The sequence below is a fragment of the Canis lupus genome, chromosome 4 (assembly GCF_003254725.2).
Source record: "Canis lupus dingo isolate Sandy chromosome 4, ASM325472v2, whole genome shotgun sequence".
Lineage (NCBI taxonomy): Eukaryota > Metazoa > Chordata > Mammalia > Carnivora > Canidae > Canis > Canis lupus.
In genome coordinates, this window is record NC_064246.1 from 80,629,194 (window position 1) to 80,643,841 (window position 14,648).

The 14,648-nt window shown below is 32.6% G+C and overlaps 1 pseudogene; it reads right to left on the reverse strand.

Moving 5' to 3' along the window:
- The window catches only part of LOC112652706 (GTP-binding protein SAR1a-like), a 42,998-nt pseudogene extending 33,369 nt beyond the window's left edge, over positions 1-9,629 (reverse strand).
- Positions 9,630-14,648: the final 5,019 nt, after the last annotated feature.

Below are 14,648 nucleotides of genomic sequence, written 5' to 3' on the forward strand. Positions count from 1 at the left end.
AGACCATAGGAGTGATTAAAAATACAAAACTATAAACTCCTAGACAATAATATAGGAGACAACTTAGATCACATTGGTTATGGAGATAATTTTTAGATAAATCACCAATATGCAATTCATAAAGAAATAATTGAGAGATTGGACTTCATTAAGGTCAAAAACTTGTAATCTATAAAAGACAATGCTAAGAGAATGAGAAGTCAAGGCATAGACTAAAAGAAGGTATTTGCAAGACTCATGTGATAAAGGAATGTTATCCAAATTACACAAAGAACTCTTAGAACTAGAGAGTAAGAAAGCAAAATTCTTAAAAAAATAAGGTAAGAACCTAATGGACACCTCCTTAAGAAGTATACAAATGACAAATAGTATATATATATATATTTAAAGTTTTATTTATTTATGATAGCCACACAGAGAGAGAAAGAGAGAGAGGGAGAGACACAGGCAGAGGGAGAGGCAGACTCCATGCACCGGGAGCCCGATGTGGGATTCGATCCCGGGTCTCCAGGATCGCGCCCTGGGCCAAAGGCGGGCGCCTAAACCGCTGCGCCACCCAGGGATCCCAACAAATAGTATATTAATAGATATTCCACATTATATGTCATCAGGGAAATGCAACAATGAGAACCACTGCATACCTACTAGAATGGGCAAAATCTAAACACAGACCATATGATATTGATAAAGATGTGGAACAGGAATTCTCATTCAATTCTGGTGGGAATGGAAAGTATTACAGCCACTTTGGAATGCAGATTGTCAGTTTCTAACAAAACTAAACATACCCTTACCATATGATACAGCAACTGTGCTCCTTTGTGTTTACCCAAAGGAACTGAAAACTTCTGTCCATGCAGAAACCTGCACATGAATCCTTACAGCAACGTTATTCATAACTGCTAAAACTTGGAAGTAACCAAGATGCCTTTCAGTATGTGAATGGATATATAAATGATGACACAGCAGGACAGTGGAATATTATGCAGCACTAAAAAGAAATAAGCTCTTAAGTCACAAAAAGACATGCAGACTCCTTAAATGCATATTACTAAGTACAAGAAAACAATCTGAAAAGTCTATATATTACATTATTATAATTATATGTTCTCTGGAAATTATGTATACTTTCTAGAAAAGGCAAAACTCTATAGATACTAAAAAGTTCAGTGGCTACCAAAAGTTTGGGGGCTGGGGTTAGAGATGACAGGCAGAGCACGGACAAGTTTTAGGGCAATGTAAACATACTACATGATACTATAATGAAGGATATGTGTCATTATAGGTATTTTCCAGCTCATAGGATGTATAACACTAAGAGTAACCATAATGTAAATTATGAATTTTGGTTGATTATGATATATCAATGTAGATTTAAGAATTGTAACCAATGTACCACTCTCTTGGGGGATGTAGGCAAGGGAGGGATCTTTGCATGTATTGGAGAAGTGAATACATAGGAAATCTCCATACCTTCTTCTCAATTGTGCCATGAACCCAAAACTGTTTTAGAAAAATAATTTCAAAAAAAGAAAAAAATAGGTTTTGAGATATTATAGAATATGGATGAACTTTGAAAACATTCTAAGTAAAAAAAAAAGATACTAGTCCCAAAATTCCACATATTATAGGATTGCATTTACATGAAATATAGAATTGGGAGATTTCTGTGTAGAGATAGTAGATTGGTGGTTGCTTAAGATTACAGGAAAGGGGTTGAAAGATGATGGTTGAAGGTGATAAAGATTTTCTTTTTTAAGTAATAAAAGTATTCTAAAATTGACAGTGGTGGTAACCGCACGCATCTGTGACTATTCTGAAAGCCATTAATCATACTCTTTTATTGGGATATAAATTGACACGTAACATTGTGTGAATTTAAGGTGTGAAACATGTTGATTTGATACACTTATATATTGCAAAATGATTACCACCAGTGTTAATTAACACCTCCATTACCTTACATAATTATCATTTCATTGTGGTGGTGATAACATTGAAAATCAAGTCTCTTAACAGTTTTTAAGTATAAAATACATATTTTTGATTATAATCACAATGCTGTGCATTTGATCTTCAGAACTTATTAATCTTCAAAGTGCAAGTTTGTACTCTTTGATCACTATTTCCCCAAGTTCCCCACGTCTCAGCCCCTGGCAACCACTATTCTATTCTTTGTTTCTATGAATTGGACTTTTTTAGATTCCACATGAAATGAAATCATATGGTATTTGTATTTCTCTGTCTGATTTATCTAACTTAGCATAATGCTCTCAAAGTCTACCCATATTGTTCTGCAATTGGCAGGGTTTTCTTCTTTCTCATGACTAAATAATACTTATATATATTGGTGATGTTGAGAATCTTTTCATGTACCTGTGGTTATCTGTATGTCTTTTTTGGTAAGTGTCTAACTAGTTCCTCTGCCTATGTGTGAACTGTACGGTGACTTCTGTCTTGATAAAGTTGTTTTTAAAAATGGGAAAAAATGGGAAATTTATAGGATGTAAGAATGTGCACATTTGTGTCTCTCTGTATCTGTCTTACAACCATCTACTTATTTATATTTATGTATGTCTATCTTTCTATCGTCTATCTACATATCTATCATCTATTATAAATATACCTACCTATCTCTTTATTATCTGTTTAAAATTTTAACTTTAAATACTTTGCCAGGCATTATTTTTTTTCCTTATGGAGTATTCTATTCTCAGGACATATACATTATTATTTAATTTATTAAAATTTGGTATTTTTATTTACTGTTTGTTGCAATACCTAGCACTAAAGCAGAATTTCATTAAAATTTATTAATCAGTAAGTAAAGAAAATTATTATTAGCAATACCTAATGCAGTCCAATAATTATCCTTGAAGGCAAAATGGGTTACAACAAATGAAATACCCTTTAAACAAACCATTGTATTTTTATGTGCTTCTCAATTATTAAATATATTTTATGCTCATGAATTGCTTACTTAATCATCATGAATTGTCATTATTTAGTCTTTCTTATGTGTTTTGTTGGCTTGATTAAACAATACAGAAAAATTACAGTTTTGTGAACTCATAGGTTGCTGTGTCTGTGTGCAAGCGTAAATTTTGTGAAAAATTGAATGAAACTAACAGCTGAAGAATAAATAGAAAGTCACAACTGGAACTATATTTCTTAGATACCATTTCACATTTTTAAAAACATCACCTTGTTATTAATAAGAATTAGCAAATAGAATTAATATTTACGATGCATGAAGCAAAGGCCGTTAGGATATAGCAGATATGTAGAATCAGAGACACAGTATACATAGTACATATCTCTCTATACATACTATTAAAGGGAAGGCCTGAATAAAATTCTGTCACTGATGGTTCTTAATAATATGACCTTAAGAAACTGACTTACTGGGATGCCTGGGTGGCTCAGTGGTTAAGCGCCTGCCTTCAACCCAGGGAATGGTCCTGGGGTTCCGGGGTGGGTTCCCTGAATGGAGTCTGCTTCTCTCTCTGGCCTATGTCTTTGCCTCTATCTTTCTGTGTCTCTCATGAATAAATAAATAAATTTTTTTAAAAAAGAAACTGACTTACTTTATTTTTGTGTATGAAATAGGTCTATAGTATGAAATTCAACCAGATTTTGTACATAAATGCTTCATAGACTGTCTTCCAAAAGTTAAGTAATGAATAATATTACAAGGATACAAATAAGTGTGGCATTTACAAAAAAAATACAATTATCCATCTACACACATACACTACATAGTTATACATTTGCCTATCATACATTTGCCTCTATATAGTATGTGTACTGGTATTTTCTCCTTTTAATAACTATTAATCCTTTTCAGATTTGAAGAGTTGTATGTTTGCTTTTTATCACACACTAATTGACAGATTTTTAAAATTGTTATCAATACTTTTTTATCAATACTTTTTGACACATACATGTTTGGGTGTTGTGTAGTTGGACAAACTTTATGAAACATTGAAATGGTATATATTTGCTTTTATGCAAAATTATAACTAACAGCCTATTTTTAAGGTGTAACAATGACTAAAATGCAATTATGTATAGAAATTCCATCATTTGTCCTCATCACACTATTGGTTTCCTCTTGAAGAAAGTAAGCAGGCTAGAACTCCGTGTCTATTTGGAATATATGTATTAAATATTTATCATTTAATATGTTTCAGGTGGAATTATATTTTCATATATTATTCATTTTGTATTTCATTTCTCTGCAATTACTGAATTTCTGAATAGTCCTTTTTTTCATCTGAGTGGAATAAAAAATTTAATCAAAAATGTATTTTATTCTGTAACATGTTTCTGGGAGAATTTATAATCCACATTTTTATTATTGACTTCTCTAAGCCCTTTTGCTTTCAAAATGTTTTCTTTTAATTGCATCATCCTGTCTTTTATTTAACATTTATGATTAATAGTATTTTATTCATTTTACTTCAAATGTGTGCATTATTTTAATATAATCTTGGTGCAAACTTGAGAATTTGTATTTCCCCTTTTAACACTTATTTTACTTAAATATAAAAACAACTCATTTTACTCATTTTACTTCAAATGTGTGCATTATTTTAATATAATCTTGGTGCAAACTTGAGAATTTGTATTTCCCCTTTCAATACTTATTTTACTTAAATATATAAACAACTTTAAAATATACATAAGCTTTTTCCAAATATTTTGATGATTTGGAAAGAATAAAGTTATTTCAAAATAGCATAAAAAATTAAAAACCTATACAATAGTATTGCCAACAAAACGATCCTGCAAGCTCAGTCTGCTATATATAATTTGGGTGAATGTTTGTTCTCTAAATGATTTCTTTAAAAATCGAATTATTCTCAGTTATCCACAATACCCATAGAAAAACAAAACCCACAAAATATTTTTAAACACAAGTTCTCACATAAAGTTATGACTTATAAATTTATTCATTTAATTATCCTTGATCTAAAGGGTAAGCATATGCAAATCATCGCAAGCAAAGGTTGTATCTAAAAGTTACATAGCTTGAAGTTATTTAATACACATGAACTGAAATCTGCCTTCTTGCTTTAAATTAAAATTATTTTGATGAACAAACAACTGGCACACAAATTTGTTTACATTTTTTTTGGTTCAACTAATGCATTAAATAATATTAATACCCTGCTATTGGTATTGTTGACTCCAAGTGGCAATAAGCTAATATCTTCAGGATTTTCTATTTGTTCCAAAGCAGAATATTTAGTACTTCTTGAAGGATAACTTCCTAGTAATGAACAGAAATATTTTCCTGTATTCAGAAGCTTAGGCCTAATAATGATAAGGTTATACCTCAAAAAAGCAATGAGAGATAGGAGAAAAGATGAAAGGTATATGCAAAGCTTCAATGTTTTTTTTTTCCTCCTTTAATTTTAGTGCTTTAATGCTAATCCTCAAAGAAATTGTCATATCTCATTAAGGAGTATTAGTGAAGGTGTATCGAAAAACAGTGTAATTGGGAAAACATTTGAGTGAACCTTTGACATTTAAAAACATTCTAATTCGGTACAGGATGTCTGGAAGCCTCGGATCTAGTCATGTTTGCCCCTAATTATCTGTTAGAAGAAGAGTTTCACTTGTGATTTTTTTTTTCCTCTGACATATTCTTGTATTCCATTTCTTAATTGCAGGCTGCAGAACACTAGGACAAATGTGCATAACAAAGCTAGTATCTGTCATAGGAACTAGAGAATGGGAATTATTCTGCTAGTAGAATTGTGGGATCTGGAAACCAGATCAAAGTAAAGAAGATCTTCTTGAACATGGACAAGTCAAGATGCTCACTGATGTTTGATTTAGACAAAATTGCTTTCTAGCTTCCAAATTTGCTTTCTAGCAAAATTGCTTTCTTTCTTAGGTGTTCTCTAAGAACATCTCTTTCCTTGTTGCTTGCACCTTCTAGTGGTGAAAATCCATGAAGATCACATTATCTGTCCCACAATTAAATAAACCTCTCCTCTCTTTTTAAATGACAAACAAGAATTTCTGCTAAACAAATGACACAGAACCATACATATTCGTAATCTGCCTTTTTAAGCTTTTATTTAATTGGTAAGAAAAAAAGTCAAAATCTAGACTCTTGAAAATATTGGCAACTTCTCAAATAAGAGATATTACTCCACTGAATTAACTGTGGAAAAGAAATATTGTTCCACTGAATTAACTGTAGAAAGAAATAGTATGAAATCCCTACACTGAAGAATTATAATGTAGGTGGAGACTGCTGAATTCTATGAGTGCATGAATGAGAAAAATATCGCATAATTTAGTTGAGGAATCTTTGATAAATATTTAATAATTTGGAATTTTACATACACTTATCTGAGTTACAAAATATTTGAATTATTTATATGCGAATTGGAAGTTCTACTGAACTGATATTTATGAGAATAAAAAACAATAGCATCTTCATAATTAGGGCTGAAAATTGTGACAATTCTATAGCTTCTAAGCTAACTCTTATGTATTCTTTATTTTTAAAAGTCTCCTTTGTGAAACTGTTGTACATTCAGAAAACCTGATTATTTCAGATAAATATTACAATGATAACATAAATTTTAAAAGTCTGAATGATTGCTTAAAATATCTAAGTTTAGATATTGTTAATTGATTGGCCATGTTGTATTCCAAATATTAAAACTTGGCATCAAATACATGTAGGCTAATCTAAAGAACAGTGGAAAATCATGCCACTCAAAATTCTGAAGAGATTATTTTGCATATTATGTTTGTTTTACTGAGTAACTTGTTTGTTAATGATTTAGCTACATATGCTGCATTCTGGGTAAAACAATGGACTTGCATTGTACTAACCAAAATGAAGTTGATTATTGTGGCAAACACTATGAGATGTATTTTTGTAATAAATTAAAAAAAGAAAACTCTGTTCAGAATTACTATATTTACTAGTTTGAATAAGAGTTAAAAAATAATTTTTACTCAAAATACTGCATTAATATAATTAAATTAATATTAGGTAAAATCAACTAATACTATTTAAATTTAATTATAACATCACATATTCTAATATCATTTATTTTTATTTATCATTTACATTTGGTCCTATAGTGAATTTTAGGTGAGCTGGTATCAGTTCTTATCTAACATCTATCTATCTATCTATCTATCTATCTATCTATCTATCATCATCTATCTATTTAGAATCCCGATCAGTTCTATTTGATAAATCATAAATAAACTTCTTGCTTGCTAATTTCTAATTTGTATCACATAAACATGAATACAAGGTATTGAATCAACATTCAAATACAATCCCTTAATTTTCATTGGTTGATGGTTGCCTGAAATTTCTTTTAGTCAACATGTTCCTTTATCCTCTTTGTTTCTCTCTCTCTCTCTCTCTCTCTTTTTAACCTCCTTGTATTTATTTGCAAAAAAAACCCTGAATATTTCTAGAGATTTGATTTTGCCTGGTGAATCTTTGTGATATAGTTGTAATTGTAAATTAAAAGTTATATCAAGGGGTGCATAGAGGGCTCAGTAGGTTAAGCATCTGCCTTTGGCTCAGATCACAATCTTGGGGGCCTGGGATCCAGCCCATCTGGCTCCCTGCTCAGCTTCTCTGTCTCCCTCTGTCCCCGCCCCTCCTCCCTATCCTCTCCCTGCTCAGAGGGAGGGGGGACAAGAAAATACTGTATGTATCCATCATCATATGCAATATCAAGATTTTTGGTGTTTAGCTCATTTTAATAGGTTTTAGTTTTCATTTGTTTTCTGGCAATGTATATATTGAGAACTTTTATTGTTCATAAAGACACTGTGTTCCATATCTTCTTTAAGTGTAAATCAACTTCAATTTCTTTTTCTCTCATTTACTACTTGAAATTAAATTTCTTAAAATTTAATAAGGCCAATATAGCTCTTCTAGCATCCCAGCTGTAAAACTTTGTTTCCTTTATTTTATCATTGTCTTTTCCCTTCCCAAAATGTGCCTTCTTTACATAACTTCCCCATCTTCATTCTGATTTTTTCTTTTTACCTTGCTTTTCACAAAGCAAGGGGAAAAAAAGTAGTGTTACATGCTTACAGATAAAAATATAGATTAAGGAGAAAAAGGAGATCAAACAATTCCAGATTTGTTGTCCTTCCAAAAGTGCATAGGACATATCAGTTAAATACTAAATGAGTATGTCCTCCTTAATGATGTATAAAACTATAAGCAAAAGAATTCAATATGCAAGAAAAACTAAAGGAATTAAAATAATTAGATACAAAAAGGTAAACTTGATATTCTAAAATGAAACGCATTTACTCTAAATTTAAAAATTAAATTAGGCAAGGAGAAGCAAATTAAATATTTGGAAAGCAGATATAAAGCCATTTTATAGAATGCAACAGAGGATTAAAAACTAGAGAATATGAAAAAAAAAAAAAGAATTGCTAGAAGAAGAAATAGAACCCATACTTCTAACTGGAGATCAACAATGAAATGACAGGGAAAATAATGATAAATGCTTAATAAGACAATTATTGAATGTTGTCCAGAATTAACCAATGCAATGCATTTTTGAACAAAGTAAATATGCTACATCTGAAAAAATGATAGCTATATGATAAATAGGTAGGAAGGAAGTTGTTATCCGTGGGAAAGCCTGTATTGTGTGAATGGAGGTCTTAGGTCCTGATTCCCCATGAAAGATTTACATGGGTGATCCATGCTTGAAGAGACAACCAGAAAGAAAATAGCAAGTACAAAAACAGTTTATTAAGGACAGGACACTCTCAAAATGGAAGAATGGTCACTCATCAAGGTTAGTGGTCTTTTCCTTTTATATTTGCATAGTTTATGGATCATAGCTAGGGTGGCCTCCATCTGACTGAGGTTGTTTCCAATCATCTAAGAGAAACCTCCTACCAGTTGGGAGAGGGAGTTTTGGTCCTACAAGGTTCTTGCAGGAACTGTCATGGCCTTCAGCCCCCACTGTGGGGAAAGCGGATCAAAATCATAATGTAATTATGTTATAATAAAGCTATAAGTTACTGTGGGGCAGAGATCGAAGAAGAGAGTGCATGTTCCACACCTGTGGCTCTTGGTCTCTCAGCCCTGGAGTGATGAAAGCCATAAGGTCAGCATGTTAAAGGCCGCAAAGTCAGGATGTTGCGTCCTTAGGTTTCTAACGTGTCATCTACTTGTCACTGCCTTTGCCTCCAGCTCTTGTCTAACTACCTGCCTACATTATCAGAAGGAAGTGAGTGAGGCTGGGAGAGATGAGGGAGGGATGGATGGAGTGAGGGAAAGAGAGAGTAGAGAGCAAGATGGAGTCACTCATGCCAAGCTGTGACTCATGTCAAGCAGTGATGCAAGCAGCCAAGGGCAATGCAGCTAGCTAAGACCAGCACAAGCTGATGACACACCCAGAACTATAACTAGCACAACCAGAAGAGGTCTGCTAAGGTCCAAGATGGGTATCTTTACCATCTTTAAGTATCTTTAAAAAGGGGAAGATTTTTCCAGAAAACTGTCAGACTTTCTAGACATTGAGCCTTTCACATCTTACCACATCTAAACAGCAACTGCCGCTGAAGGTATGTGATCTTTGAATATAGTAGAGATCCTCCATTGCCTGAACATAATAAGCAGCAAAAACTGGACTGAACTGGATAAAGGCTTAATCTTTGCCCATTCACAGACTGACTTTGCATTTGGTCTGTTAACTGCCTCCCCCTTGTTTTATCTTATTAGTTGTGTGACTTGTTTTGTTCGTTGCTGTGTGTGACATGTAAGAAGCCAAGTTAAACATATAGGGAAATGTCATTGAGTTTGGAATCCTGAACTTGCTTTATAATTATGTTAATCTTGCTTTATGATTGACTAAAGACAACATTGTGGAAAGGCACAACTTGTATGTAGGTCTTCAAGCATATTCACGGCAGAGAGGGAAAGGAAGGACAGAGAGAAGAAAAGAAGGAACAAAGAGAGAGAGGAAAAGAAATCTGCATCAAGATTGTAAGTGGTTGTATTAGTTTGCTAGGTCCGCCTTACTAAAGTATCACAAACTGGGTAGCGTAAACAACAGGAAAAAGTAGGATGTTTATTAATTTGCTGTGTGTGTGTGGGGGGGGTGGTTACACTTTTGGATGCTGTGGTTAAGAATTGGCCACTTATTATAAGACACACTGTGTGAAAACTAGAATGGTCTTTACCTTTCTACTTAAACTTATTTTTAAGATGAGTTCCCTTTCTGCTAATTTGAATTCTTGGGAAGCAGATGTTTGAACAAAGTTGGTACAAGATACTTATTACACCTATTCTAGGAATAGGGTGTGGAGTTGATCAGAGGAAGAAGTCAAACTGAGGGTGAGCCTGACAAGTCCTCAGTGTACCCAACAGGTAGCTCTGAAGACTGAGTTATGTTGTACCAAAGAAGTGGACAGATGTTTATATCTCTGCTTCATTCAGCAGCTCTGGGAAGAGAATAACTTCAGACACGTTGACTCTTTGAGTCATGACGTGAGGAAGTGACAGCTGGAGGATGTCTACTGATTATAAGACCCACATTTATCTGGGCATCCAAGACTTCGTTAAAGGGTACATAGGAAGCCTATCTCCATATCTATTACACTGTTATGTCAGCTGCAAATTGGAGATCAAGTATCCAGCATTATCACTGCTATCTTGGACAATTTAATTATATTTTATTTATTTTTATGTATTTATTTTTAATTTAAATTATATTTTAAAAAGAGTTTATTTATTTATTCATGAGGGAGACATAGAGAGAGGCAGAAACACAGTCAGAGGGAGAAGCAGGCTCCATGCAGGAAGCCTGATGCGGGATCAAGCCCTGAGCCAAAGACAGAAGCTAACCACTGAGCTACCCAGTTGTCACGACTGCCTATTTTTTAAAGACTTGTCTGCTTAGCAAGTGAATTAAGAAAGAACATAATACAAGATACAGATTAGTAAATGAGAAATAATAATAAATGGTAATAAACCAAAACACTTGTTATACAATATTCTTAAAATTCAAAAAATATCAATGGTTCAGTAAAAGAAAAAAAAGGCACCAAAGGAAGTTAAATGGCTTGCAAAAAAGATAGAGAAAAGTCTACACATTATTGAAATCTGGCCAAACACATTCATAAGAGAAATACTTATTAAACGTCAGTGAGATGGCAGATTTTGGAAATCAGTTTTGTGAAGTAGAAAATATTTTTAATATTCACAGCGCTGACAAGGGTTTAAGAAAACTGTTCTCTGATATATTACTGAATTATAGGAAAACCTTGGTAAAAGATACTTGCAGGACATTTGACAATATATTTCCATGAAAAATACACTTTCCGTTTTTCCTAGCATTTCCACTTTTAGGCACTTACATTAGTAATACACTTGTTTCAGGCACAAGACCATATGATGGGTAGATGTACAGAAAATGTACAGAAAAGAAATTCACTCGAAGGTTTACCATCATTTGAAAAACAAGGTAAGTTATTAAAAGAGCAAAGCATATTAATATGTATTCATAGACTAAGAGTTATGTTAACTATATGCATATTCTATGGATTTGTAGGCATATATTAATTAAAAACAAGACACACTGTGTGAAAACTAGAATTGTCTTTACTATTACTACTTAAACTTGCTTGTTTGTTTTTTAAAAGATTTTATTTATTTATTCATGAGAGACACAGAGAGAGAGAGACAGAGAGAGAGAGAGAGGCAGGGACACAGGCAGAGGGAGAAGCAGGCTCCATGCAGGGAGCCCAACGTGGGACTCGATCCCATGTCTCCAGGACCAGGCCTTGGGCTGAAAGCAGCGCTAAACCGCTGAGCCACGCGGGCTGCCCATAAACTTGTTTTTTAAGATGAATTCCCTTTCTGCTAATTGCATAGAGCTTCATTTACATACAACAATTCCTGTTTTAAATTTTGTCATTCCATATATAGATATACATATATCTGATACGTTTGATTTAAATGTGCCTCAAAAATCGGAGAGCAGAAAAAGCATTTTTATAGTCTTTGTTGATTCTTCAGTTAATAATATTGCTGATGAAATCAGGTTTTATTTATATAAATACAAATTTTAATTCCAGCTAGTTTTTATTTATATAAATTTTAATTCCTTGCAGCATTAAAAAATTATCAAATTACAAATAACCTATAAGTTAGTTATTAGTATCTGAAAGAAAACTACTTGTAGGTACTATATAAAACTATACATGTCTATGCACACATATATATTCATATATACACTTTATATGGTATATAGTAGTATATGTACACTTTAAAAATGCATACATATATCTAAATATATAAATGCATACATATCTGAAGGAAAATTATAAAATCGTTTAAAAAATCTCAGTATTGACAACTTTTATTTTTTGACTCCATATTATCTTTTCTAAGACAATAAGTTTTTTATGGATGGAATTTATATTCCCTTTGTAACAACAAATGCCATCTATGTTATATGTGCTCAACAGATACTTACAGTCAAAGTAGATTGTTTCTAAAATTTCTATGGAATATCTATTTCATAATAAAACATGGAGTATCTCTCAAGCTTAATCTACTTTCTAGTTATATTCTCATACGAGATGAAAATCCATTCCTATTTGTGGACTCATTGAAAACTTTACAGGGAATGAAAACACTGGGTCTTGCAATAAATATATAATGTTAAGTATGTATTATCTCAATTTAAAATTCTTTAATATAATAACTGACAATATTCTTTAAAGTCACTTTTCTTCAATCTGAATATCAGCCACTCCTAAGAATTAGATCAGTGTCCTCCTATTAGGAAAATCCACTGCCTACTTCATTAAATTTTATCTTTATCTAGAACTTAAATAGACAAAGTAAAATCATGTTATGTCTTATGAAAAATTTGAGGTAAACCCTTTCAGCAGTCTAGAAAGCTCATGATGTGATTATGTATTCCTTATTTGAGTCACAAAGACCATGATATTAGAATTCCCTGCGCTGTTTTTGTACAGGGTCTTAGAGCTTGCAAGCACAAACTGAAGAAAAAGAGTGTTAAATATGGTAATAAAGAGGAAAGTTTAAATATGGTAAACCATAATAGACACAGCCATTAAATGTAAATAACAGTTAGAAAATAGTTTTTTGTCAGTAAATATTGCTTACAATCTAATTTCTCATCTACTTAACATCCAATGTATGGCTTCCACTCTCTTGGTGGGGTGCCCTTCTTAAAAGATAAGGCAATAACATAAAATGCTGCTCAAAATTCACACATCTTAGAGTCTATCATTCTATGGAAGATAACTGAGTTATTGATTATTGGAACAAAATTCAGTCTGTATCAACAATTTTATTAAAAAATAAAATGGTTATTTGTTCTGCCTCAGTTCACTTTTACTAAATCATAAAATATAATTAATAGATTATATTTATTTAGAATGTAACTATACCAAATAACCCTACATCTTGGTTTTGCTCTTCTATATGGAACAATTTATTTTTCTGTCATAGTATTTTGAATTCCTCAATGAAAGCTGTATTCTTAAAATCTGGATTCTTATTTAAAATTAGCATCTCTTTTTAATATTTTTTCTTTAATAACTTTATTATTTTCAGCATCAAGATTTGGGGGTGGGTAGTAGCACTCTTAGACAGGAGCAGGAGGAGGAGTAGAGGGAGAGGGAGAAGCTGACTCCTCACTGAGCAGGGAGCCCAATGTGGAGGTCTATCCCAGGACCCAGAGCTCATGACCTGAGCCAAAGGCAGACTCTTGACTGACTGAGCCTCACAGGCGCGCCTGCATATGTTTTTATTTTTTTAATTTATTTTTTTTCCGCATGTGTTTTTAAATACACCTACGCATGCAGTAAAGAATGGCTATCACATCCATTCACTGCAATAATACTCTTTTCAAATTAGTTAGTGGGCATATAACCCTATTTATTTGTTTACTTATTTCTTAGGATTCTCTTTTTTAAGTAAGCAGGGTAGAAAAATGACCTTAATGCTAAATCTCTGGACTGAAGCCTGAGGACAAGAAACCATTAAGTAGGTTTCAGAGAGCCTAGGAGTTATTTGAAATTGCAGCCACATTCTTGAGTATGTCCCTATATACCCATATTTATACTGGCAATAGCTGCTATCAAATTATCAAAGAGTTCCAGAAACTCACAAAATTAAGAACTAATGAACCATAGAGAGAAGCAAAAAAACAAAAACACACACACAAAAAAAAAAGAAAAAAAAATGCTACTTCAAGGGATTCTTGGCATCTTTTGTAATAGAACCATGAGATCAAAGTGAAGGGTGATGGCAAGCATGTATCTTTTCTGAGATGAGGAACATCTCGCTTCTGGACCATGACATAAATGCCGCAGTGCCCTTTAACTTAATCTAGTCATCACTGCTCTTGTTTTGTATTGTTGTTTTTGTACATGGGCAAATTTGTGTTTCAAGTTTCTTACTAATTTCCCTTACCTTCTGCCCATGGCAAATATAGATATATAGCAATATTTGGTTACATTTGCTAACTGAAAAACTCACTTTTATAAGTGACAGATTTTTAAGTCTATGTTATATTGTTTATCCTAAAGTCAACAGCATCTATGAAAAAGCTATGTTTTAAAAGGAATTATGTTGAAAA